Below are 27,200 nucleotides of genomic sequence, written 5' to 3'. Positions count from 1 at the left end.
AAAAAAAAAAGAACTTAAAGAACTGAGACACTCACTGGGGAACCTTCAGCATCTGACCCTGGAAGAGGTATCAAGAACTTAAAGAACTGAGACACTCACTGGGGAAGAGAGGAGGTATAAAAAGAAAGAAAAACTGGAATATTTAACATGAGAATTGTTACCTGAGCAAAGGGGAAAAATAAAGCATTCACAAAAGTGGACCTCAGTTCCATCTACTCTACCTCACATCCCACATGCTAACAAGTCCAGTCCTAGAATTTCAAAGAACTTCTGAGTTAGAAGAAAACTTAAAATTTTATCTAGTCTGACCCTCTACCCAACACAATGACCTAATCTACAACATTCCCAAAATTAATCGCCCAGTGACAATGACCTCCAGAGACAGGGACTGCCATGCTCTGTGTTGCAACATGCTAGAGCGCTAATTCTTTTAAAGTCCTTATGCTCACCCAAAAACCACTTCCTTTATGGTACTTCCATCCACCGGTCCCGGTTGTGGTCTCTGGAACATTACAAAAGAAATGGAATCCGCCTCCTTACACTGCCTTTAAAATAGACAAAGCTCTGAGCGCTTCAAGCTGCCACAGGGATGAGGCCAAATGAACAGATACATGCTTTAAAGGGAAAAACAAGGACTCGAGAGTAGACAATTATAAATGGCACAATCAGAAAACAAAAGGAGAGAGACTTAATAAGATCATCAGAGCAGGCTCTGTTGCATAAGACCTCCACCCCAAACAGTCTCAAACCCAGAGCGAAGGGTCAAGTCTTTTGTGTCCTCTTGACTTCAAGAACATCTTTTAAAAAAAACACACTCTAAACATACAGTCACATTAATTACTGTAGACTAGGCTCTCAACAAGAATCAAAGAGGGCCTTGATCATATTTAAAATAATAAAAGTCAAAACCATTTTCAGCTATCAGCATTTAGCTTAGATCTAATACAGAGATAGGTAGAAAGAGGAGGTGGATTTCATGGTAACCTAGAAATAAGTAGGGAAACTGCTTCCTGGACAACTGAATTAAACCTTTTGCAAGGGAAATACTAATACAAGGGAGAAAAAAATCTCTCTGAATAGAAAACAAACAGACTGAGATGCAGAGAATGTCACAGCAGAAGGAGACCTTAGGGATTCCACCCCATCACTGTTCAGACTGGGAAACCTAAACCCAAGCAAGGATGGGAGTCACCCAAGGTTGCAAAGCAAGTGTCAGAACTAGAACAAAATCTCCTGATTCCCCAGTCTCAGTTCTTTCCATTACACCACGCTGCTATCTTCTTTCGGCAAGCCTCAAATAACTGCAAAACATCCATCCGAAAGACCAGCATTCCCCAAATCTAACAAGCTATATTAAAAATAAAGCAAAGGTCTTGACATTCTTCAAGTTAATGTTAGGGCTCTCCACAACCTCAGCTGGGAGCCACCTACATTCCCAGGAATATACTCTGCTTGTTATTTCATATTTTGGTATGACTTACACAAAATTGCAGAACGGTTAGAAACAAAACCTACAGAATGATGAGTTTGCAGAAAAATCGGTGAACACTGAATCAGGGAACCACACCCAGAGCCAAGCCGATCCCGGCGGCGATGGAGAATGCAGAGCTAAAAAATGGAGACGAATGAAAGAAAAGGGGACAGGAAAAGCGTGCTTTTTCACCTGTCAAGTTTTCTGCAGGAGGCAGTGTGGTGAAAAGCAAAAAGCCACTGGAGCTCAGGTAGACTTGGATTCTAGTCGCAGGGCTGCGACTAACTCACTGGATGACCTTAGGCAACCCCTACCGCTTCTTGGACCTCGATTTCCCCACGGCTCTAGAAAGGGGTTGCGGAAGATAATTTCGCAGAATCCTGGTAGTTTCGGTATTCTATGACCCAAAGACCCGCTATTAGCAAGTCCCAAGCAGGGTTCCTGCAGCTGGCGGGTAACCTGCCCGCGACGTCCGGACCCCTTTAGAAAGCGCAACAGAAGCCCTAGCTGGTCATTTCAGTGATTCTTCCTGTCTCGGGACCTCAGTTTCCACACCTGTCAAACAGGTCGGGGAGGTCAAGGGAGACAACGCGAAGGACTAGGGATTCTCCAGCTCCCCTCATCCAGGAGTGCCCGCATCGCACCGCAGCTGCGACCGGGAAACCGAGGAGACTCGGACCCGCAGCCCAAGCCGGTCGGTGCCTGACCCGGAGCATCCGCTGAGCCCGGAGGAAGGCGACGTGGGTCCAGCAGAAGGCGACGACCCGCCGCCAGCCCCAGGCCATCAGCGTGCGGACTCACCGCTCGGGTTCCGACACCGGCTCTGGCTCCAGCTTCAGCGCAGCAGCCCACCACTCCCTGCCTCAGCTTGGAGCCCTAGCCATCCCCACCCTCCGCGGCCCAGGCAGCCGCTTCCGGGCGCCGTCACGTGATCCAGGCTCCCAAACCCGAAGCCCGGGTCACATGCTCCCGCGCGCGGCTGCCCCGCCCCTCTCGCCGGGCTCGGGGGCTCGGCTTCGCAGCACCACCTGGCGACGGGAGCTGCCACTGCGGGAAGGACGGTACTCGCGGGAACTGGGCCTGAGCCGGGCGTCGAAGATCCAGGCCGGCGGAGAGCGCGGTCCCCTGAGCTGTGGGCTTGTGAAAGGTGGCTCAGTTTTACCCTCGCCGTACGTTAACACGTCTCACTGAGCATATGTTGCGCTTAATAATCGAGAAATACTGCATCTTTTCAAAACGTTCGTCATACTTTTAAACGTTTGCCCAAACGTGTGGTTGCGACTGGAAATGGGGCGGTGAGGTAAGTCAACACCCTCTTTTTAATGTTTTAAAAATGTAAGTAACATTTTTTAATGGCAACAGGGGGTGTATGTCTTATCTACGCTCCTCTCCCCTCCTCCTAGCAGGTTTTACTTTTAAAAATTATGCAGCAAAAAAAAAAAAAAAAAGCTATTGAAACAGGTACGGAATGGATACATCTTAATTATGCTGAGTGAAAGAAGCCAGAAAAAAAAATTCCGTTTATATAATATTCTAGAAATTTTAAAATAATCTACACTGACAGAAAACACATCAGTGGTTTCCTGGGAATGGCTGAGGAGATCAGGAGAGGAGAAAGTGATTATAAAGGGACATAAGGAAACTTTCAAGGTGACAAATATATTCATTATCTTTTTTTTAACTTTTTTTTTTAATATAACTTTATTTATTTTTGGCTGCGTTGGGTCTTCATTGCTGCACACCAGCTTTCTCTAGTTGCCGCAAGTGGGGGAGGCTGCTCCTCGTTGTGGTGCGCGGGCTTCTCCTTGCGGTGGCTTCTCTTGTTGCAGAGCATGGGCTCTAGGCGTGCAGGCTTCAGTAGTTGTGGCACGAGGGCTCAGTAGTTGTGGCTCACAGGCTCCAGAGCGCAGACTCAGTAGTTGTGGCGCACGGGCTTACTTGCTCCGCGGCCTGTGGGCTCTTCCTGGGCCAGGGATCGAACCCATGTCCCCTGCATTGGCAGGCAGACTCTTAACCACTGTGCCACCAGGGAAGTTCTTGCCTAACATTTCTAATAAGAATATGTTACTGCATTATATAATTTTTACTGAATATTTTAACAGCTTTATTGTGGTTTAATTTATATACAATAAACTGCACATAATTAAAGTGTATAATTTGATAATTTTCAACATATATATTCACCTGTGAAACCATCACCACAATCATGTGTTGGTGAGGATGTGGAGCAACTGGGACTGTCATCCCTTGCTGGTGGGAGTGTACAATGGTGCAGCCACTTTGGAAAACTCATTGGCAGTTTTTTACGAAGTTAAACGCATACCTATCCTATGATGGAGCAATTTCACTCTTTACCCAAGAAAAATAGAAGCATATCCACACCAGGCCCAGAGCCTGGTGCCTTGGGTGGAAAATTTAAGGAGGGGCTCCCTCTCAGGGTTGTGCAAGTGCAAAGTTGGCACTTACAGGTACACAAGAGTGAGGGCCTCCTTAAATTTTGTGAACTAGGTTTCCCGGCTTGCCTCACCCTAGTCCTAGCTGTGATCCATACAAAGACTTGTACTCACAGGTTCACAGCAAGCAGCTTAATAAAGCTAAATTAGTAACAACTCAAATATTCATCAGTAGATGAATTGATAAACAAATTGTGGCATATATAGCAGGAAGGAGCTACTGATAAGGATGAATCTCATTATGCTAAGTGAAAGAAGCTAGACACAAAAGACTACATGCTACATGATTCAATTAATACAAATATATAGAATGAGCAAAAACTAATCTAGTGACAGAAAACTGATCAATGGTTGCTTGGGATGTGTGGGGTTGGGACTGACAGCAAAGGGACGTGAGAGCTTTCCGGGGCCGTGCTAAAATGCTGCATCTTGATTGGGATGATGGCTACATAGGCTTAAACGCTGGTCAAAAGCCATTACCTGGACAATTAAAATATATGAACTTCATTGTATTTAAAAGGTTAATTTTAAAATTTTAAAGAGATTACCAGACATCTGAGAAAGGCCTCTAAGAAGAATAATCAAATGCACAAACACATGAAAGCACCTTGGAAGAAACTGTGCAAAACATAAAAGCACAAACTGGGGTCCCTGGACCAGCAGTATCTGCATCACCTGGGAACTTACTGGAAATGCAGATTCTGGGGTCCCACTCCACACTTACTGAATCAGAAACTCCAGGGGCGGGGCCCAGCAATCTGTTTCAATAAGCCCTCCAGGTGATTCTGATGTTCCCTCATGTTGGAGAAACGCTGCCCTAAAAAACCTCAGAGAGATAAGATGTTGCAATCATGAAATAAAAACAATATGCTTTAAAAGAGAATATTCTATTCTGAGAAAAATAAAAATTATAAATTTTATATTTTAAAATTAATTTTAAATTAAATTAAAATTAAAATTTGGACATTTAAAATATAGTAACAGAAATTAAGAATCAAATCGAACAGTAAGAAGATAAGGATGAGGAAATGTGTTCATTTTTTTTAATCAATAAGTATTTATTGAGTATCATTGTGCCAGGCTCTAGGAATACAACAGTGAACAAAATAGACAAAAACCCCTGCTCTTGTGCAGTTTATATTTTAGTGGGAGGAGACAGGCAACAGAAATAACTAAGAATAACTAAGTAATATACATATGTCAGCGGTGTATCTGCTATGGAGAAAAATAAATCAGGAAAGTGGAAGAGGGAGTCTGGAGGCAGAGGGAAGGGATTGCAACCTTTTTAAATAGTCAAGAAAGGTCTCACTGAGAAGGTGAAATGTAAATAAAGACCTGAAATAGGTGAAGAAACAGGCCATGTGAACACCGGGAAGAGCATTCTGGGCAGAGGGAATAGCATATGCTAAGGCCCTGGGGTGGGGCTGTGCCGCATCCGTTTGAAGAATGACAAGGAGGTCACTGTGGCTGGAGCAAAGAGAGCTAGGGAAAGAGAAGTAGATTAGGTCAGAGCAACAACAAATGAGTGAAAATTGTATAGCGCTCTGTGAGCCACTTTAAGGGCTTTGGCTTTTATTCTGAGTGAGATGGGAAGATACTAGAGGAGTTTCAGCAGAGGAGTGCCATGATCTGATTTGGGTTTAAAAGGATGCTTTGTCTATTGGGTTGATATAGGCAAGGGCAGAAACAGCGAGACCTGTTGGGAGGCAGTTGTAGTAAGCCAGGATAAGATTGTGATGACTTGACAAGAGTGACAGCAGTGAAGGCGGTCAGTTTCTGAAAATAATTTTATCGTAGGTTGGACACATTGATGGACTGGGAGGGAGGAGCCAAACACTTTGGCCTGAGCAACAGGAAAGATAGAGTTGCCTTTTCCTAGAACAGAAAGACAATGGCAGGGGCAGGTTTTGGTGAGGAGCAAGGGGAGACTGTTGTGTGTGAAGCGCCTGTTAGACATCCAAAGGAAGAGGTCAGGTAGGCATTGGGATGATTGTGTAGAGGAGAGAGGTCCAGCCTAGAGATAAAAAATGGGCCGTTGTCAGCATATTTATGGTAGTTAAGCAAAGAGACTAGATGAGATCACCAGGAAAGTGAGTGTGAATAACTATGAGAGGAAATCCAAAAATCAAGTCTAGGAGAGTATAGAAAGATGACTAGGAATGAGCAAAAGGAACCACGAAGGCATGGTCACTGAGCTAGGAGGAAAACCAGAAGTGGTGGTGTCCTGGAAGCCAAGTGAATAAAGTTTTTCAAGGAGGGGAGAGACTACCTATGTCAAATGCTACTGCTTATTCACATAAGAAGAGGACTGAAAACAGACCATTGTATTTAGTAAAGAATGACCATTGATGGTGTTCAAAAGAGCAGATTTGATTGGGTGCTGGGAGTGAAACCAACTCTGTTTGGAGAGAGTTCTTGGCCAACATTATTTATCTGTATCCCAACCCAATACCATCACCACCACCACCACCCCGATTATCTATTCCCACCTAATGCCCCTGCACCCTAAATTATTTTGAAGCAAATTCCAGTTATATTCCTAAGGGAAAAAATGAAGAGAATGGTGATACAGCCTTTTGTATAAAAAGGAGAGGGTATATGTTTATTGATTGTGTATGTCATATGAGTCCTGCTCTATTTCCCCTTTTTCTCTCCATCTCTTCTTTCAGGATCCCTTGGGTCCCCGATCCATTTCCTTCACACTCTATGACAGATGGGGGAAGTGCAGTCCACAGCCAATTACTTAAGGGGGATGGGAACCAAAGGTCAGTCCCCTGACTTTAAGGTGGGACCAGCTTATGATGCAACTTGTGCTCCAGAGCTCCCTGTGGGATCAGGCTGAAGCTAGTCTCCAGATGAGACTGCATCCTCACTTAGCTTTTCCCTTTTTCTTCCCTTCTGCTTCCCTCACACCCCTTCTCCTGAGAACACTCCCTTAGTAAATCACTTCCTCAAAAAACCCTGTCTCAGCTTCTCATTCTAGGCATAAGGCATTATCCCCATTTTACAGATGAGGAAAGTGGGCTTTAGAAAGATTTAAAACACTCAAGGTCGCACGGCTGATCATTGCTGAAGCCAGAATGCCAGTGACCACATACTTGACCATCTCACCGCACCCACCACTAAGCAGCGCCCACAGTTAGTGAAGCAGGAGGGTGGGGAATGCCATCAAAGGGCAGAGAACACGCAGGAGCCCAGCCTCCCTGGAGAAGCTGAGCGAATGCCTCCCCAGGTTATGGGTACTGGGGCAAAAGTGTTGAGATACAACTTCCCAGCCTCCTATACCCCTGGACACATGACATGACCTCTTGGGGCTTAACCTCCCTGAGCCTCTGCCTCCTCATCTCTCAGCCAGAAGAGGGTCCGATGGGTTTCAGAGCACTTGGCGCATTGTACTGATCAATATACCCACACGAGAGGTGATTCTCATTACCCTCACTGTCCGCATCCAGTGGAGGGACTGAGCTGGTTAGCATGGGGGGAACACGCCTGCTTCGCCTCTCTGGGTTCTTCACTCAGGAACTGGGAGTTGTTTGGCCTCATGAGGATGGGAAGGGGAAGGGCAACCTACAAACACCTTAAAGGAAGGAGAATTCCTGCCCCCGCTGTCTCAGAGGGACCCCAGGAAAAGTGATGACAATGATAGTAAGATCTCTGATTCACTGAGTGCTATGTGCTTTACAAACTCATTTACTCCCCCGTAAGATCCTATGAGGTCGTTATTTTTCATTCCACTTAATAGATGAAACTGAGGCAAGGAGACAGGAAAACTATGCCCAAAGTCACACAAGAATATAAGTGATAAAGCCAGGAGTCAAACTCCGTATAACTCCACAGCCATTGTTCTTAAAAAACATTGTGAATTGAAACCTATTTTTTAATAAATGAAGTCCATACTCACACTTTGTGAGTCTAGGCATCTTGCTGCTTCCTTCCTTTCCCCTTATCAACACATATCTGCTCCTTCCTGTTTTTTCTTGTAGCTGTTTCTTTTCCTTCCCCTTTGTTCTCTTTTTCTTCTATTTACATCCCAAGACATAAAGAGAATGAGGGATTCTTCCAGGGAGCCTCCTTTAACTCTAGATTATCAGAGCTGGAAAGCCCCTCTTGGGTCAGTGAGTCCAACCTCTCATCCTTAGTGGAGAGACTGAGGCCTAGAGAGGAGGGGCAACGCACCCAAAGTCACACACATCATGTGTCTCTTGGTTCTGGCTTCCCAGCCCTTGGCCCCCACATACATGGAGGTTACAAAATAGCACACGTAGAATGAGCACATTTGGTTAAAGAAAAAACAAAAACACCCAGGGTACACAACACGGTCTCTGTATACATAGCTGCATTACATGTATTTAAGATGGAGTGGTATAAAAATGTTAATGAAGTCCTACCTCGTATGCAGAATTTAGAGTGTTTAGAATCCTACCCAAATTTAAACTTTCACGAGGTATCTCATAATAGCCTGACTGATGTTCAAAAGAGTGAACTGTAAAGTGTGCTACACTTTGGCTGGGACACAGAAGTGCCCACCCATTTTTGTCAGAAACCAGAGAGGAATGCCGTTGTTCACATGGAACTTCTGTGGGTGGATTGAGTAATTATCTGTAGTATAAGCATTCTTTGTTAGTGTAATTTAAAATATTCTATAGGCCATAACAGTATAATTCAAGAATTCATTAAGTGGCACAGTGCCAAAAAGTTCACTTAAAAATTCTTAATTTGGGAATGGAAATTAGAAATGGCTATAGAAATTAGAAATAGTTATAAAGAAAGCCAAACACCATCATTATGTAACATGCTGATGACCAAGGAAGGTGCATCCTGTTCAGTAAATTAGCAACGCGGTTGAAATGAAAAGCAGCCGTTAAAGCAAGGACCCCACTAAGGGAACAAACACCAGCTCAGATACTAGGAAAAGTTCTGGTGCCGTATCTACACTATAATGTGCCTCTGAGCCCAGCTCTTGTGACTTTTTATGATTAGAAAGGAGGTAATGATGATAAAATGTTTTACCACTAACGTCTTTGTGGTAAACGAAGTATGTTTAAAGAAAAAAAAAATGTGTTACAAAGTTAAGAGACGTATGCATTCTGAAGACCCAGAGAAAAATTTTGCAAGCTGTCTAAAAAGCCCATTCAGAGAATCCAGTGGGACCTCTCTGCCACCAACACCAACACTCTTGATGCCTGGGAGAATGCGTGAGGGATGGGGAATTCTGCAGGGACACAGAACCAGAGGGCATATGGGAAAAGATGCCAGCAGTCTGACAACCTGAACTAACCTGCAGGCAGGATTGCAATGACAGGAGCGTCAGGGCATGTGTATGAGAACCCGGGTACACTCCTTGGAATTAAATGCTGCTCACACAGGAGCATATCAGAAGAACAGGCTTTAAAACATATTATATTGCTTTAGTGTAAGGAAGACTTTCCAATGGTATGCAGTGGCCAATGGGCTACCATAAGTGGGTTATAGGGGTGCTGAGATGTTGATACTTTTGCCCCTTGGAGCAGCCAGCTGGGTCGTAACGTGGCCGGAGCTTCTGAGACAATTACCTCTAGTCATGAGTAGACTTGTTCTTTTATCCTGAGGATCTATAAAATATTATCGTTTTCCACATGTGTTAATGGTATAAAAGAGATTGGGAAACATTGGATAAGTGGGGTGTTATAATTTTTTGTTCAATTGGAGACACTTTTGAGAATAAAAGGGGCTGTATTATTATTTTTTTAAACATCTTTATTGGAGTATAATTGCTTTACAATGGGAGCTGTATTAATAGTTAAACCAGGACACCAGGCATATAGTGGGACTGTTCCAGGTAAACTGGGATGTATGGTGGAGTAGGCAGAATAATGGCCCCCAAAGCTGTCCAGGTCCTAATCCCCACAGCCTGTGAATATGTTACCTTAGATGGCCAAAGAGACTTTGCAGATGTGATTAAGTTAAAGATATTGACAAGAGGAGATTGTACTGGATTATCCCAGTCGGGCCTAATATAATCACAAGGGTTCTTATAGGAGGGAAGCAGAAAGGTCAGAGAAGAGAAGATGCTACTCTACTGGCTTTGGAGATGGAGAAGGAGCCACAAGCCAAGGGAGTGCGGGAGGCCTTTAGAAGCTGGAAAAGCAAGGAAGGGGATTCTCCCTATAGCCTCCAGAAAAAAACACAGCCCTGCCAACATCTTGATTTTAGGACTTCTGACCTCCAGCACTGTAAGATTACACATTTGTTTTATCCACAAAATGTGTGGTAATTTGCTAAAGCAGCAATAGGAAGCTAACACAAATACTCTTTATAATTTATAAGTTTATCTTTATGCTTATATAATTTTTAAAAGTACAAAGATAAGTAAAAAAGAACTAAAAGTGAAATAATTATATTGAGAGGAGGAGTGGGGGAGATTGACAGGTATAAATTTTCATGTAACATCATGTTGATTAGTTGAGAAATATCATTAAAGTGTATTATACAAAGAGATGGAGAACTGAAGAACTAAAACAAAAAACCAATTTAAAAAAAAAGGCTAGCCCCAGAAAGAGGAATGGAAGGGGTCAGATAAGGAGACTCTAGCTTTAATTATAAATCCTTTGATTAAAAAAATTAAGGATTTAACTATGGACATCTTTTTTAAAATGTGAATATTATTATTATTATTATTTTTTTTTTTTTGGGCTGCGTTGGGTCTTTGTTGCTGCGCACGGGCTTTCTCTAGTTGTGGTGAGCGGGGGCTACTCTGTTGCGGTGCGCAGACTTCTCCTTGTGGTGGCTTCTCTTGTTGCGGAGCACGGGCTCTAGGCATCCAGGCTTCAGTAGTTGTGGCTCGTGGGCTCTAGAGCGCAGGCTCAGTAGTTGTGGCGCACGGGCTTAGCTGCTCCACGGCATGTGGGATCTTCCCAGACCAGGGCTCAAACCCGTGTCCCCTGCATTGGCAGGCGGATTCTTAACCGCTGCGCCACCAGGGAAGCCCCGTGAATATTAATTTTTAAAGTAAGAGTGTGTGGCGAGAAGCCTCCGAGAGCTTACTGAGCTCAGGTTCTCCAAAGCTCTAGCTTCCAATCTACCTGAAACCAACTTACAGCTTCCAGCTTACCCACAGATCCTCCCCTAACCTCTTACTCAGCCAACAGCTTCCCTGATCTCAGTCTCGGCATAAGACAGCGCCAACTGGAAGGTCCTCCTGAAATAAGGCAGGAAAAGGCAGCATTGGGTGAGGAATATTCCCAGGATTGCGACCAAGCCGTCTAGTAAAAGATCTGGAGCAAACCCACTAAGCCCCTGTAGGGCAGGCAGACCTTGGGGTTACCTCACAACAGTAACAAAGGACCTGGGAGAGCTTAGAAGAGAGAAGTGCCTCCTGTTGCCAAAAAAACACTGATGTAGGAGCCCAAAGGAAAGGGCTGAGGCTAGCTCTGCCATGTACTAGCAAGTCCCTTTCATCCAGGCTTCAGTTTCTCACCGATGAAATTAATAGGGGAAAAAATTCATCTCCCAAATCTTTCAGCTCTGTGAGTCCTTCTTTTCACTGCTTGAACAACATCCCCCCCTCCAAAGAAGACTGGATAGGCCCTCAGTCAGCCACAGAATCATTATATATTACACTTTAGAGTTTCTTTGAGATGGTCTGCTGCAACCCATTCATTTTTTTTTCCTTTTTTTTTCCCTTAGCCACACCACTTGGCTTGCAGGATCTTAGTTCCCTGACCAGGGATTGAACCCCAGGCCACAGCAGTGAAAGTCCTAACCACTGGACGGCCAGGGAAATCTCCCATACATTTTATATATGGGAAATTGAACCTCAGAGAGACAAAGGTGTTTGGTCAGGGTCACACTTGGTAAGAAGTGTGAGAACCTTTGGGTTCTCTTCTGACCCCTCACTTAGACCCTAGGGTTCCGTGGTCACGATTTGCCATATGAAGGTACAGAATGGTACCTGTTTAATATGCAAATAACTTGTGTCTGAGTTTTTAAAAATACAGTATAAGATGCCACTATGGAAAAAACATAACAACCATATAAAAAAAGATGAGTGGTTATATTAATTTCCTATTGCTGTGTAATAAATTACCATAAACTTAATGACTTAAAGTGACATACATTTATTGTCTCACAGTTTCTGTGGGTCAGGAGTTCAGGCATGGCTTAACTGGGTCCTAAGCTTATAGGGGCTCACAGGCTGCAACTACGTGTTGGCTGAGCTATAGTCTCATCTGGAGGCACAACTGGAAAATAATATTCCTCCAAGCTCGCTCAGGTTTCTGGCACAACTAATTCCTTTGCTGTTGTAGGACTGAGGGCCCCAGCTTCTTGCTGGCTGTCAGCTTCTTGCTGGCCCTCAGCTCCTAACCATATGGGCCTCCTAACATGACCACTTACTTCTTTAAAGGCAACTAGACTTTGAAGTCTCTAGAGTCTGCTAGTAAAACAAGACCTTATATGACAATGCAATCATGACAGTGACATTACATCATCTTTGCCACATTCTGTTGGTTAGAAGCAAGCATAGGTCCCACCCACACTCAAGAGGAGGAGATAAACAAGGGCATGAATACCATAAATACCAAAGGAGGTGGAATCTTAGAGTCTATCACCACAGCGGTGAAAATAGTGTGTGTAAAAAGGACTGAGGACTTCCCTGGTGGTCCAGGGGTTGAGACTCTGCACTTCCACTGCAGGGTGCGTAGGTTTGATCCCTGATCCCTGGTCGGGGAACTAAGATCCCACATGATGCGTGGCACGGCCAAAAGAAAAGGGGAGTGGGGACTGAAATGTCTACTCCTGTCAAGACAAGTGAGAAGAGGGCTATGTTTTAGCCATTGGATTTGGCAACAGGAACCATCGTTGCCATTGGCAAGAGCAGTTTCAGTGAAATAATAAGGATGAAAGTCGGCTGAGGTAGATTCAAGAGAATGGAAAATGAGAAATTGGAGAGAGTGAATAGAGACAACTCTTTTAAGGAGTTTTGCTGTGAAAGGGAGCAGAGAGATGAGAGATTAAAGGTACTATGGTATGTTTATATGTTCATGGGAATGATGCAGTGGAAAGGGAAGGGCTGATGATGCAAGAGAGAGGGAAGGATCATTGCAGGAGGAAGGCTCTTGAGTAGGTGAAGGAAAGGGGACGAGATCCAGTGCTCAAGATAAAGGGACTTAGGACAGGATGAGCATGGCTCAGCCACTTTCATGGGAGAAAAAGCCTAGTACATGGGTTCAGACACAGGTCAGTGGGTAGATTTAGTGGCTGGAGGATAAGGAAGTTCTCTTCTGATTGCTTCTGTTTTCTCAATGAAATGAGAACAATGCCATCCGCTGACAGTGAAAAGGGGAGAGTAGTGGAGGTTTGAATAGAGAGAAGAGGTAGGAAATAGCCCTCTTGAAGAGTGGAAGAACAACATAAATAAGACAAAGAGTAGATTTTCCCTGCGGTGCTAGGACCCACCTGAGGTTTTCATGAATTTAAAATGTGACGGGTTGGCAAATCCGGCTGTTGTTCTCTAGCCACATTCAACTACTTGGGTGTAGTCTCAAAGTAGAGGCAAAGGTGCATCCGGTCAGTGTTGTGGCTTTGGAAGATGGATACAATACAAGGAGAGGGACAAGAGGGATGAGAGTGTATGGCAGGGAGACTCCACAACTGACCAGTCACTGGGTAAAAAGGGGAATGAAGCTATGAGGGGGCGAAGAGCAGTGGATGGGTCTCAGCAGCATCGGTGGACTGGAGGCCCTGACGTGGTCCAAGATCCAGTAGGGTCTGCAAATTAGTGGATGTGAGATGGACCAGTAGGTGTTGGCGAGGCACCCAGAGAATGGGATGCTTGAAATAGAGACTTTGAAAGTGGTGCAGGAACACAACATTGTAAATCAACCATACTTAAATAAAACTTTTTTTTAAAAAAGTGGTGCAGGTTTTGATAATGACAAGGTCTGGGGTATGATGGTGGGAGTCGGTGTGTGGAGGACAGCCTGGAAGAAAAGGCGGTCGGGGACGTAAGAGGCTGGAGTACAGGTGATTCCTTTATGTGGTTGAACTCATCAAGAATGATCATAGGGAAATGGTGGAGGGAGAGAGAGAGGGCAAGAAAGGGAGAAAGAGAGAAAGAGGGTGTTAAGTGGAAGAGGGGGTGGCCCTGAGGGCTGTGCATGCCACAACAAGTAGAGGTGCTGCGGACTGCTGCCATGTGTTCCAAGGGAGCTGTCTTAGAGAGGAGAGAGGAAAGCAGCTCTCTCTTAGAGGCCTGCAGAGGAAGCAGTGACCTCAGGGGGAAGCCACATGTTGTTAGAGCAGCAAGGCGAAGAGAACATTGCTGTGCAAGGGACTTCCCTCTTTCTCAGGAAAACCTTCCTGATCCCCTTTATAAGAGTAACTGCTTTTGTTACACACACTCAGCCTTGCTAAATTTTCCTTCAGAGCGCTTATCACAGTTGAAAATTTTTTAATTTATTTATGGGAAACCCTGATTGATATTCATGATTTCCAGCTAAGCTCATGGAAGGCAGGGACCGCACCCCGGCCCCGGTGGGTCCCCAGCACCCAGTGGAGTGGCCAACATGGGGCTACTTCATCAGTATTTGTGGCCAGAAGGAGGAAGAGAAAGAACAGACTCGTAGAGCAACTGTGAGGCGTCTCCGTGTTGAGGGTAGGAGAAGCCCATCTATCCATCCATTCATGCTTTTGGCCATTTGTTCTTCCCAAGGAGCAGAGCCTGCATCACAACAGGCGAGGTAGGCAGTGCAGTATTTAAGCTCCTGAGCCTTCTATGGCTCAAGCAGCTGAGAGCTGGGCCTTGCAGCTCCTGCATGCCAAACCTGTGCTTGCTCAACCCCTGCCAAAGCCATGACCACTCCCAGCCCCTCACCCACATGGTGCTTGAGCTCAAGAGTGAGGTGTCTGCCTGCCTAGGGCGGGAGGCACCTCCTTCATCTGCCAGGCCCTGGATGGTGCAGCCCAAGGAATGCTCCAGTGGCCCCCAGGGAGGGTCTAGCAGCATCTCCACCAGGTCTCCTCCTGCCCGGAGGAGGTCAGCGGGATCTCATAAGTCTCCTTACCTCCCCGACAGGAGCTCCTGGGCCTGAGATCTTGTACGTGGAGATTTTTATGGGAACTTTTTCCTTCTTCTTTCCAGTAACTCCAGGAGCTAAATCTTGACAGACAGGTAAAGAGGGGTTTAGAGAAGTTGTGTTAGTGGCAAAAAATGATGCTCCTTAAAATCCTAAGCGTAACTCTTTAGGGGTCCATTTACTCAACATTACTGAGCACCTGGGCATTGTGGGGCTACAGCAGTGAACATGTGACATCATTCACGTCCCTGCCTCTAAGGCTCTCGCAGCCCAGGGAGGAAGAGATGTGCACACAAAACTGAACTAACAGAGACAATGACATGGGTGAAGTCAGTGTTCTGTAAGGGTTTAGAAGAGGAAGGTGTTCTTTCCAGATGGAGAAAATGGGGAAGGCTTGTGTTAGAGGTGACATCTGAGTTAGTCCTTGGAGAAAGGACGTTGCCAGTGAGGACACCTATAAAGCATTATCCACCTCCACTGAAGAATGCAGATCAAGCCCTTGCCAGCAGAATCAAAGAATCCCAGGTTTGACATTGACCTGGTCAGTAGAACATTGTGGAAACAAGCACTGGTTTTGGAGTCAGGCAGACCTGAGTTAAAATCCCAGTGCTACAACTTACTAGCTGTGTACGTAGCGTGGGGCAACTTACTGAACCTGTCTTAGCTTCAAATTTCTCATCTGTAAAACGGGGATAATTTTATTTACCTCAGATGATTATTGTTAAGGATCAGTTGAGGTAATCCATGCAAAGCACTTAACATGTGGTAAATTGTTACCTGGCACATGGTAATTGCTCAGTAAAAAGTTAGCTAATTCTAGCCTGGATCAGCCGAGCTGCCCAGACTGTGAGCAACCCGAGGACAATGACCAGGCCTCATTCACCTCTGTATCTTCCCAAGCCTGACACCGAGCCTGGGCACAAGGGGCTTAGTGAAGGTTTGCAAAACGAGTGCATGAACAAAAGAGGCATTCACTTTATCAGCCTCTTAAATTTCACAGGAGGGAAGGGGCTTTTTTTTTTTCTTTTTGGAGAATGAGTATAGTTGAATCTTAGAAAGTATTTCTAAAGAAGTCTGTGTTATTGACAAAGGTCTTTTAAGAAGATAAATTGTCGTCTGTACTTAAAGGTTTAAGGGGCCCCACTATTTACAATAGCCAGGACATGGAAGCAACCTAAGTGTCCATCGACAGATGAATGGATAAAGAAGATGTGGCACGTATATACAATGGAATATTACTCAGCCATAAAAAGAAACGAAATTGAGTTATTTGTAGTGAGGTGGATGGACCTAGAGTCTGTCATACAGAGTGAAGTAAGTCAGAAGGAGAAAAACACCGTATGCTAACACATATATATGGAATCTAAAAAAAATGGTTCTGAAGAACCTAGGGGCAGGGCAGGAATAAAGATGGAGACAGAAAATGGACTTGAGGACACGGGGAGGAGGAAGGGTAAGCTGGAACGAAGTGAGAGAGTGGCATGGACATATATACACTACCAAATGTAAAATACATAGCTAGTGGGAAGCAGCTGCATAGCACAGGGAGATCAGCTTTGTGCTTTGTGACCACCTAGAGGGGTGGAATAGGGAGGGTGGGAGGGAGACACAAGAGGGAGGAGATATGGGGATATATGTATACGTATAGCTGATTCACTTTGTTATACAGCAGCAACTAACACAACAATGTAAAGCAATTATACTCCAATAAAGATGTTAAAAAAAAAAAGAAAAAAAGGTTTAAGGGGCTGCACTGCAAGGCTTGCGTGATCTTAGTTCCCAACCCCAGGGATCGAACCTATTCCCCCTGCAGTGGAAGCACAGAGTTCTAACCACTGGACTACCAGGGAAGTCCCAGGGGCCAGTCTTTTTTTTTGAACATTTTTCCTATTAAATTGGTTTATTGTACCCAAACAAGCACATACGTATATCATTTTATATGAATGAAATACAATGAAACACAATATTAATGCCTCAAACATAGTTGATACTCAGTAACTGATGGACAAATTAACTTTTGAAAAACCTGGATTTTCATATCAATTAATTTCAATATACATTACCATGTATAACTGAGTACAATTCAGTTGGATAAATGTATCATCATTAATTTCCCTGGCATTATGACTTGACAAATAGCTTGCTTATAATTTTACAAGTATAACTAAGGCTGTAATGAGTACCCTTGAGTTTACGTACATGTTTGAACGCTCCCTATTATATCCTATAGGTAAACTAAATATAAAATTGTTAGTCAAAAGGTGCTAATTTCCATCTAATACATATTTTCCACTGTCTATTGGAAAGATTGTAACACACAAGGAAGAGGAAACCTTCAAGCATTTTATGGGAGGGGAGAGAACGTTGAACTAGATGGCTTCTAGGATGCTGGACAACCTGTAGTTAAGACCACAGAAAAACACACTCATTCCCATCCTGCTTTTGTGACTTCCATGTTAGCTGTGTGACCTTGGGCAAGCTCTCCCCATCTCTGAGCCATAGCTAAAATGGTGAGAATAAGTCCTATTGCTTAGAGTTGTTGAGAGGGTTAAAGGAGACAATGGGTATTAAGCACAATGTGGGTAGCACTTATAGCAGGGATTTCTCCCTCAGATTGTGGGCAGGGCTAAGTCTGGTTCTGGTATCCTGTGAATTTTCTGTCACAACTTTACCCATTTCATGGGGAGCTTTCTCCTCAAGAGCCCACAAGGCAGCAGAGGAAGGAAATGTTCTTTATCACTTATCTCCAGAAAACCCCCAAGTTAAGGTCAGGCCACCTGTCCTGGAACCCTGAGTACAATTAGGGCCAGACTTGGCCTCAGTGCCAAGGGAACAAGAGAGAGTAGATCTGGGAAGCCATGGGACACATCAAACTCACCTCTGCTTGGGCGAGTCAGGGCCTGGAGATGCAGCCAGGGAAGTGAGGGGCGGGCTGGGCCACCCCTTTCTCCTGCCAGCATCGCCACATGTCCCTCAGTAAAAACACCGTATTTTGAGGACTGCTTTTTCTGCCACAGAACAATGTGGAGAAGTCATAGAAACTGAGAGTAGGAAACTACATTGGAGGTTTTGCACATCCCTGCCTCCCATCAGTCAGGGTTAGGGTAGGAAACCGTATTTTAGGCAGGAAAATACCAGAAATAGATTTCATAATGGGAATTAGGGGCTTACAGAGCCATTAGGAGGGTCGGAAGAGGGGGCTGTAGACTGGACTTACAGGAAGGATTCTCAGAACAACGCCTCTGAAGTGGCGCCTGGGGAGTCACCACCTCCCCCCTAATCAGGAAGGCAGGGAAGCAGGAGCCCCCTGGAACCACTGTGGTCAGGAACCCAAGGCTGCTGCTGTGTCCCAGGGATTGGGACTGGGGCCTGCCGTGGCATGCCTCTAGACAACCTTGAGAACAAAGCCAGGATGACTCTGTAGAAAAACCCCTCCTCTCTACAACCTCTCCTGACAGCAGAAAACAGCCTGAAGCAGCAGATATCCTCCACCACCTTTTGACCTTCCTGTTTTATAGACAGAACTGTAGCTTCCAAGAGTGTAGGATATGTAACTAGCTGTTCCCTTTCCAGCCTCTGCAGTAGAGGAAGACACACCAAAAAGATGTGAGAATAGAAACTACCAGTCAACCCTGTCCTGCATACCTTGATCTCTGCTTGAATACCCTTACTGACAGGGAGCTCACTACCTCAGAAGTCTTCTAGGGAGAATGTTGGAGAGATCTGAGGGCTTTTTTATTTTAATTGAAGTATCGTTGAATTACAGTGTTGTGTTAATTACTGCTGTACAGCAAACTGACTCAGTTATACATATATACACATTCATTTTCATATTCTTTTCCATTATGGTTTATTACAGGATATTGAATATAGTTCCCTGTGCTATACAGTAGGACCTTGTTGTTTAGCCATTCTATATATACCAGTTTGCATCTGCTAATCCCAAACTTCCAATCCAACCCTCTCCCACCGCCTGCCACCCCCCCGCCCCCCCCCACCCCCCCCTTGGCAACCACAAGTCTATTCTCTATGTCCCTGAGGGCTTTCTTAGATTAATACGAAAGCTGCTGCACCTTACCGCCCACCTGCTGTTGACCTTCACCCCACCTGGATGCACAGCACTGTGTGCTCCCTTATCTTAATGACAGCCCTTCAAGGAGGGGCAGGGCATGAGTCTGGCTGTCCTAATTTCCAGAGTCCTTTCAAGCTCTTCTCCAAGACATAGTTTCCTGGGCCCTGACCTCTTAACTCTCACCTTCAGACAGGTTCCAGTCATACAAGATCTTTGATAAAGTGAGGAATAGGAACCGAGTCCAGGAGTGCAGCCCCACAAGGAGCTGCCACCTGCACTCTTCAGAGACCGATCCCGGGCGAGAAGTGTGGCACCCAGCGCTTGCCGGGATAGGCAGAAACAGTCCCCCTCACCCTCGGCTTGTGGAAAGCAAATGAGTGGTACCCCTTGGAGGGTAATTTGTTACTGTGAAAACTTTAAAAGTACATGCCCTTGACCTACTAAACCCACTTCTGAGAATGTATCTAACAGGCAAATTCTCATAGATGTAGGAAATCATATGTGCATAATTACCCATTTCAGCTCGGTTGGGGATGGCAAAAGACGGGAAACAATCAAAATACTTACCAGTAGGGGACTGGTTAGATAAACCATGATGCAGCCTCTAACAAAATACTACACAGTTGTAAAAAGAATGAAGAATGAGCCACATCTATTACACACTGATGGGCACAGTCTTGTTCTTTAAAAAAGTAAAGGTAGAAGTGAATTTAATACTGTATAAAGGGGTATAAGCGTATGTGTGTGTATATCCTGTGGCCCTCCTGAAAGAAACCTGCCCAAGTACAGTCACCCCTTCCCTGGCTCTTTTGAGTCTCAGTTTTCTCACCTATAAAGATGGGTATTGTGGGACTTCCCTGGCAGGCCAGTGGTTAAGACTCTGCGCTTCCACTGCAGGGAGCACGGGTTTGATCCCTGGTCGTGAAACCGTGCACCTCTGATTGGGACTTGAACCCACGTGCTGGGACTCGAACCCAACCTAAACCCAGATTGGGACTTGAACCCAGTCTTTTAATTAGAGTCACTCACCTGTGTCTGGACTTAACTGAGGCTCAGGTTCTTTGTGTCTCAGCGCAGAAGGAATTCAGCGAGAGGCAAAGTGATAGGCAAGAAGTAGATTTATTAATATAGGATGCTTGTGAGGGATACAAGCAGGCGGGTGAGGGGGCTCTGCCCCAAGGATTAAGCAGGCTACATTTTTATAGTCAAAGGAAAGTGGGGAGGGGGAAAAGACCGCCTTCTTCCTCATTCTTCGAGTAGACATCAGGCTTACATCACTGGCTCCTCCTTTGTGTCAGGCAGAAGAGTGCTTGACCCTATGAGGTCACACTAGGACTGTCATAGCGCTTATTCAAATCAGCAGTAGGGTGGTAACATATACTAAAATATGTTGAATCGTCTCAGGTTTCTGTATATTGAGGGTCTCCTACTTTGGAATGTCACCTTTCTCTTCAATTCCTGTCCTTGGTCCTAAGGATCCCTGTCTTGCTGAACTCCACCAGCAGAATGCAGGCCTCATTTTTTTCTTTCACTTAATAACCTGGGCATATCTCATCCTTTTATTTATGGCTTTATAGTTAAGCAAGCCTGCTTCATTCCACGACTTTCCGATAGCTTTCTTGAGCGATCATTAACTTACAGTGGTCTCCCAAAGTTCCCTAGGGTTCCCTCTCTATCTATAATCCCCTACTGGGACTTCTACAACTACTGGTGATGGTTAGAGTAGGATAGAGTACTATCCTACTCTATCCCTATCAGTCGAGGAACTAAGATCCCGCATGCCGTGTGGCGGTGGCCAAAAAAAAAGGGGGAGCGGTGGGGATTGACAGCCTACTTATTGGAAAGATTAAGTAATGTATGCAAAGTTATTTTGTAAATGTTAGCATACTTGACACTTAAATGGTTGGTTTCCACTCTTATTTTTAACATAATTATTGGTTAACGATTACTCTCATCTTACGAGTCTCCCTAGACCATGGGTCTTCTTAGGAATTTCATAAAAGTCATGAAATTCTAGGCAAAGTTTAATGATTAATGCTTGCTTTTTCTCTGAGAGGATCAATTCTTTATCTCATGGAAAAAGAAATTTGTGATTCACAAAAAGAAAAAAAGTTGTAAATTTTCTGAACAGTCTAGTGGAGTGATAACCCTTTAATTTTTCCCTTGATTTAGAACTCCATATTATCTTCCCCTAAATGCATTCTTATCTCCAGAGATCAGCCCCTAGAGTCTGTCCTCTGCCTTTCCTTCACCAGTGATGTTGAAACCTCCACACCCTCCATCCTCTGAAGTTTGCTGTGCCCTCGGGGCTCTGCCATTGTTCTCTGTGATGTTAGAGGTAACTGGGAGAGTGTCCATGGTCAGACCCATCTCCTGTCTAACATAAAGTGCTTTTATTTTATATTCTCTGTTCTCCTCTCCCAGGCCACAGAACCTAGAGGCTCTTCCTGCAGAGTGGTGGAGAGGGAGGGCAGAGGAGTCTACCTTCTTCCAATCCTGATGCCACCACTGATCAGCTCTGTGGCACTGGTCAAGTTCCCTGACGCCACCACTGATCAGCGTTGTGGCATTGGTCAATTTCCCTAAGCCTCAGTTGTCCCATCTGTAAAATGGGGCTAATAGTAGAGAGTTGTTCTCTAGATTAAATGAGACAATAGTACTTAGCAAATGGTTACTCTAATTAGTTACCCTTATCTTAGGAAATGTTCAAAAAGTTCTGCTCCCAGGAAATAATGCATAAAACCTTAAGAAATAAGAGACCCTTGAGAATTGCAAGCCCACTTTACACAGAGAAAATGGACCTAGAGAGGGGAAGAGACTTGTCCCAGGTTGCACAGCAAACCAGAGGCAATGCCAGGGTGAAAACTCGGCACTGAGCTCCCAGCACAGGGAGCTCCTGTGCCTCACAAGCCTCACTGGATGGGGGAGAAGGGCAGTTACAAATTCTTTTTTTTTTAAAACAATGGTTAGCATCTTTTTATTTGCAGGTATCAGGAGCACAAATATATATAGCCAGCTAGTATACTACTAGTCTCTAGTGTGTTGATGGAGCCCATGATAGGAGGGCTTGGTGCCCTTTCTTTATCCTGTTTCTATTTTCCTTTTGGCTACTTACTGCTCCAGCCTACTCTCTGTAGTATCTTGTTGTCTGTCCATGTGAGACTAGTCATATACTTACATCATTAATATCAAACTAGAGTTCTTAGTACCCCTGTCTACATGTCTTAAATATTTGGAGGTTTTGGGGGGTTTTTTTAGTAGACTTTGTTTATTTTTTATTTATTTATTTATTTCATTTATTTTGGCAGCACTGGGTCTTCGTTGCTGCACGTGGGCTTTCTCTAGTTGTGGTGAGCAGGGGCTACTCTTTGTTGTGGTGCGCAGGCTTCATTGTGGTGGCTTCTCTTGTTGCAGAGCACAGGTTCTAGGCGCACGGGCTTCAGTAGTTGTGGCACGTGGGCTCAGCAGTTGTGGCTCGCGGGCTTAGTTGCTCTGCGGCATGTGGGATCTTCCTGGACCAGGGATCGAACCCGTATCCCCTGCATTGGCAGGTGGATTCTTAACCACTGCGCCACCAGTGAAGCCCTCCATGTCTTTTTATGGCTTGATAGGTGATTTTTTTTTTTTACTGCTGAATAATATTGCACTGTCTGAATATACCACAGTTTATCTGTCCACCTACTGAAGGACATCGTGGTTGCTTCTAAGTTTTGGCAATTATGAATAAACCTGCTATAAACATTCGTGTAAGGTCTTTGTGTTGCCAGAAGTTTTCAGCTCATTTGAGAAAATACCAAGGAATGCAATTGCTGAATCATATGGTAAGAATCCATTTAGTATTGTGAGAAACCACCAAACTGTTTTCCAAAGTGGCTGTTTCATACCACTGTACATTCCCACCAGCAGTGTGAGTGTTCCTGTCACTCCTCACCAGCATTGTATGTTGTCAGTGTTGTGGATTTTAGCCATTCTACTAGGTGTGTAGTGATATCTCCATGTTGTTGTAACTTGCATTTCCCTGATGACATATGAAGTGAAGCATCTTTTCATATGCTTTTTTTGCTTTCTGTACACTTCTTTTGATGAGAGGTCTGTTCAGGTCTTTTGCCCATTTTTTAATTGGGTTGTTTGTTCTCTTATTGTTGAGTTTTAAGAGAGATAACAGTCCTTTTTCAGATATGCTTTTGCAAGTATTTTCTCTTAGTCTATGGCTTGTCTTCTCATTGTCTTCACAAATCCATTTTTGTCCTATGTTCTTCATCCTAACATACCTACTCAACTCCCTTCCTTCTGCCCACATCCCCATCTCCAGCTCGGTCCTGTCAGACTGTAGGTGATAGGCTGTGGCCTTGCACCACAAGGGTGTCCTAATGAACTGTGCCCACCACTTTTGCTGCTGGTGAGAGCCTCCGAGCTATCTCACAAACAAGACTTCCTTTGCTTTAGTTCTACCCCCAGGTTCTGCTGGTTCTCCTGCTATCTCTTTACACACATACCAGAACAAGGCCTCTTGATTGTGCTCCATCAGCCAAGAGTTTGTTCCATCACAAAAGTAGTGTCCTTTTTTCACTTTCAACACACACAGTTTTATTTATTTATTTTTAAAATATTTATTTATTTATTTATTTATTTGGCTGCATCGGGTCTTACTTGCGGCAAGAGGGCTCTTTGTTGTGGCGTGCAGGCCTCTCTCTAGTTGTGGCGCGTGGGCTCCAGAGCACGTGGGCTTAGTTGCCCCCCAGTATGTGGGATCTTAGTTCCCTGATCAGGGATCGAACCCACTTCCCCTGCATTGGAAGGCGAATTTTTAACCACTGGACGACCAGGGAAGTCCCAACACACACAATTTTAAAAATAATATTGAATATGTTTTTAAAACTCTACAGGATTTTAAAAAAATAACCTATTTAATATATATGTATATAAATTATTTATACATAATGTTTATAAATATATTAAAAAGGCCTGGACTTAATCACACTACACTGTTAAAAGTAGTTACTTTTGAGGAAAGAAGTGGGAAGGAGAATTAGATTGGGATGAAGTGGGGAGAGGGGTATGAATACGGATGTTCCTTTTTTACGTATATACTTCTGTACCATTTGACCGTTGTATAATAAGCATTCATCACCACTATATTTTTTAACTAAATGGGAAAAAAAGGTCACATTACTTCTCATTTCCTTGAAATTCTGTTGTGCCCTTGGGAGTATGAACCCCTGCACTCCTGGTAAAAACCGTTGTAGTAAGGGGTAGCGTGTATGATAATCTTCATTGCTAGCACAAAGGCCAGCAATTTGTGTGCTGTCTGGGAAGCAGCAGGGTGTAATAGGAAAATCACTGTTGTGGAGCCAGGAGACCTGAGGTCAGGTCTTGAATCAGCCATGTGATCTGAGGTACTCTGCAAACATCTCTACTCACCCTTACTGACTCTGTTAATTGTGGACCAGCCTACACAGAAAGAGCCAAGGGCCAAGGCAGGATAGGACCAAAGTGTAGGATGTGGGCGATGGAGGCCCTTCAGCTCCACTGGCTTCAGCAGCCAGGACCAAGAAGCTAGCAGTTGCAGGTAAGCACAAAAGGCAGAGGGGCCAGGCTAAGGAGGCCCAAGGGCAGTATAAGATGGCTCATGACCCTGAACAGCATGCAGTGACTCTAAGTCAGGCGGATCCTGTGTGTACTTCCTAGAAGATCAGTCCATTCACTGAGAATCCACCATCTCGTTCACTCATTAATTCATTCATCCACTTAACTGAACAAGTGTCAATTGAGTACTCACTGTAGATCAGGCACCATGCTAGCTGTTAGGGAGATAAGGATAAATGAAACAGGTATGATCCCTACCTTGATGGAGTTTCATGACCTAGCGGCAGAGACAGAAAATAAATAAGAAAAGAAGTAAATGTATAATTATGAATTAGGATAAGAGCTACAGGGGGATGGGGAAAACCTGTCTGAGGACGTGAAGTTTAAGCCAAGATATGAAGGACAAGAGCCGACCAAATGAAGAGGCGTGGGAATGGTATCAGCAAAAGGCCATGGAGTGGGAAGAGCTCAGAGTCCTCCAGAAGCTGGTGAAGCATGCTGAGTGAGGAGGAAGAGGTGTAGAAGGAAAGAAGGGAAAGGGAGGCCGGAGCCAATCATGTGCTAGAATGTTATTCCGAGAGTAGAGGAAAGCTCCATAAGGGTCGTAAGCAGAGGAAGGGCATGATATAATCAATAATTTTTTTTTTCACACACACACACTGTATTTTATTTTTGCAAGAGATAAATAGACTGACACCAAGCATTGTACATGGATGACCACAACAAAAGCAACAATGATTGCAATTACCAAACATGAAACACACTCATACTATGTCATAATATTGACATTCAGTCCAGTAATCCTCCACTGTAACAGCTCCTTTACTTTGCAGTGAAAATTGATTTGTATATTCTTTGCCTCTGAGTCCTTGTGGGATTTTTTTTTTTTTAATTCAGACAGAAAGTCGCAAAAATTATACTCATCCTCATCAGTTCACTCAGTCCCATGTAATTAATTTTTTTTTCATCTTGATCTTTTGTTAGCACTTTTATGAGTTCAGTTTTTCATTAGAGTTCTGAAAATACTTATTCATTCAGTTCAGCAGTACAGTCAGTTACCAGAAACCTGTACCTGTCAAGAGTCTTTTCCATGAATTTCTTGAAGATGAAACCCTTTTATAGGAACATATTTGCAAAAGCATCAGAGTACACCCAGAACTGTCTGTAAATGACAAAAGACTTAAAAATGACCACAGTTAAAGATTTGCTGAAAGTTCATAATAATGCAGTTGACAAGAAAATTAGTTATTTCTGAGATATACATTTTAAAGTAATAACTAGGATTATGACTTATAACATTATACCAGAACATATAAGATTTTTAGAAATTTCATGTAATGTCTGAAACATTTATATTAACATATTTCCATACAAATAACCCAATGAAAGTTTAGTGTTAGTTGTTTTGTTTGTTTGTTTGTTTATACTGCAGGTTCTTATTAGTCATCAGTTTTATACACATCAGTGTATACATGTCAATCCCAATCGCCCAATCCCAAGCTCCATAAGGGTCGTAAGCAGAGGAAGGGCATGATACAATCAATAATTTTTAAAAGACATCTCTAGCTGCTGCATGGATCATAGATTGGCGAGCCAAAAGAAACAGATTCATTCCATGCGGGAAGAGATGGCCAGTACTGAGCAGAGTGTTCAGTGTCCACGTCAAGTCAGAATTTTCAGGGGTCAGAGCCTGCCTTCTCCAAGCAGATGAGACTGGGCAGCAGATAATGGGATAGGGAGGCCAAGGCAGGCCCTCGGCTCCAAAACTACCTGGACCCAGAGGTTCTGCCTGGGAACATACCTGGACACATGTAAAAAGAGCCTGCCAGGGCATTCCTGCCTCTTCTTGAGCAGCAGGAGGTCTGAGGCTGCCACAAGGCTTCCTACCTATGGCTGTGGGTAGCAAGGGCACCCAGGCAAGACAGGTGAGGCAGAAGGTAATAACTCCAGCACAGTGGGTGGCCCCATATTCTCTCTGCCTTGCTTCTTTTTATAACCAATAATCTTCTCCTCCCAACACCCACATGCAATCATGTTCTTCCTCCTGCTTGTGGACTAGCTGGGATTCTTCTTTGTGTTCCTCATGTTTGTGCTAGATAACTGTAAACAGGTAGGACAAAGCCCTGGAGCAGAAATGCAAGATGGCAGGAGATACCCCAGCTTGAGCTTCAGCAGCTCCCTCCCAATCAACCAAGTTAGTGAAAGCCTAAACAATTGAGCCTTTGCTTTTGAAAGCCTAAACAATTCAGTCCTTATCTCAAAGCAGCAACAGATAAAACCCGAGCATACCTTTTCTACTTGAGAATCTTCAAGGTCTCCCTACTGCACAGGATATATTCTAATCTGGTTCATAAGACTTTGGGCGACCTGGCCCCCACCTACCATCCAGCCTGATTTTCCACTTCTCTTCTGTATGTGTCCTATGCTCCAAAACATCTGAGTTCTCTAGTGCTCCCACATGTATCTCCTCTTTCCCACCACTGAGCCTTTACTTCTGCTGTTCTTCGCACATGCAGTGTCCTTCCTCCTCCACTCTCTCTCTCTGAATATCTAAATCAGGGGTC

At 44.3% G+C, this 27,200-nt stretch overlaps 1 protein-coding gene and 1 long non-coding RNA gene across 10 annotated transcripts in view; one reads left to right on the top strand and one right to left on the bottom strand.

Annotated features, from left to right (window-relative positions):
• The window catches only part of SLC36A1 (solute carrier family 36 member 1), a 296,571-nt gene extending 294,161 nt beyond the window's left edge, over positions 1-2,410 (bottom strand). For 3 of the 9 annotated variants that reach the window (XM_057539738.1, XM_057539737.1, XM_057539734.1), the window contains exon 1: positions 1,664-2,012. The gene's annotated coding sequence lies outside the window, so the exon portion shown is untranslated. The other 6 variants (XM_057539736.1, XM_057539735.1, XM_007188614.2 and 3 more) reach the window with 5 other exon arrangements.
• Positions 2,411-2,551: 141 nt separating this feature from the next.
• The window catches only part of LOC130707388 (uncharacterized), a 65,700-nt gene continuing 41,051 nt past the window's right edge, over positions 2,552-27,200 (top strand). The window contains exon 1 of the long non-coding RNA XR_009007283.1: positions 2,552-2,771. This is a non-coding gene — a long non-coding RNA (uncharacterized LOC130707388). The remainder of the gene's footprint in view (positions 2,772-27,200) is intronic.

The sequence above is a fragment of the Balaenoptera acutorostrata genome, chromosome 2 (assembly GCF_949987535.1).
Source record: "Balaenoptera acutorostrata chromosome 2, mBalAcu1.1, whole genome shotgun sequence".
Classification (NCBI taxonomy): Eukaryota; Metazoa; Chordata; class Mammalia; order Artiodactyla; family Balaenopteridae; genus Balaenoptera; species Balaenoptera acutorostrata.
Note: the sequence above shows the minus strand (reverse complement) of the source record. Positions and strands in the feature narration are given on the sequence as shown.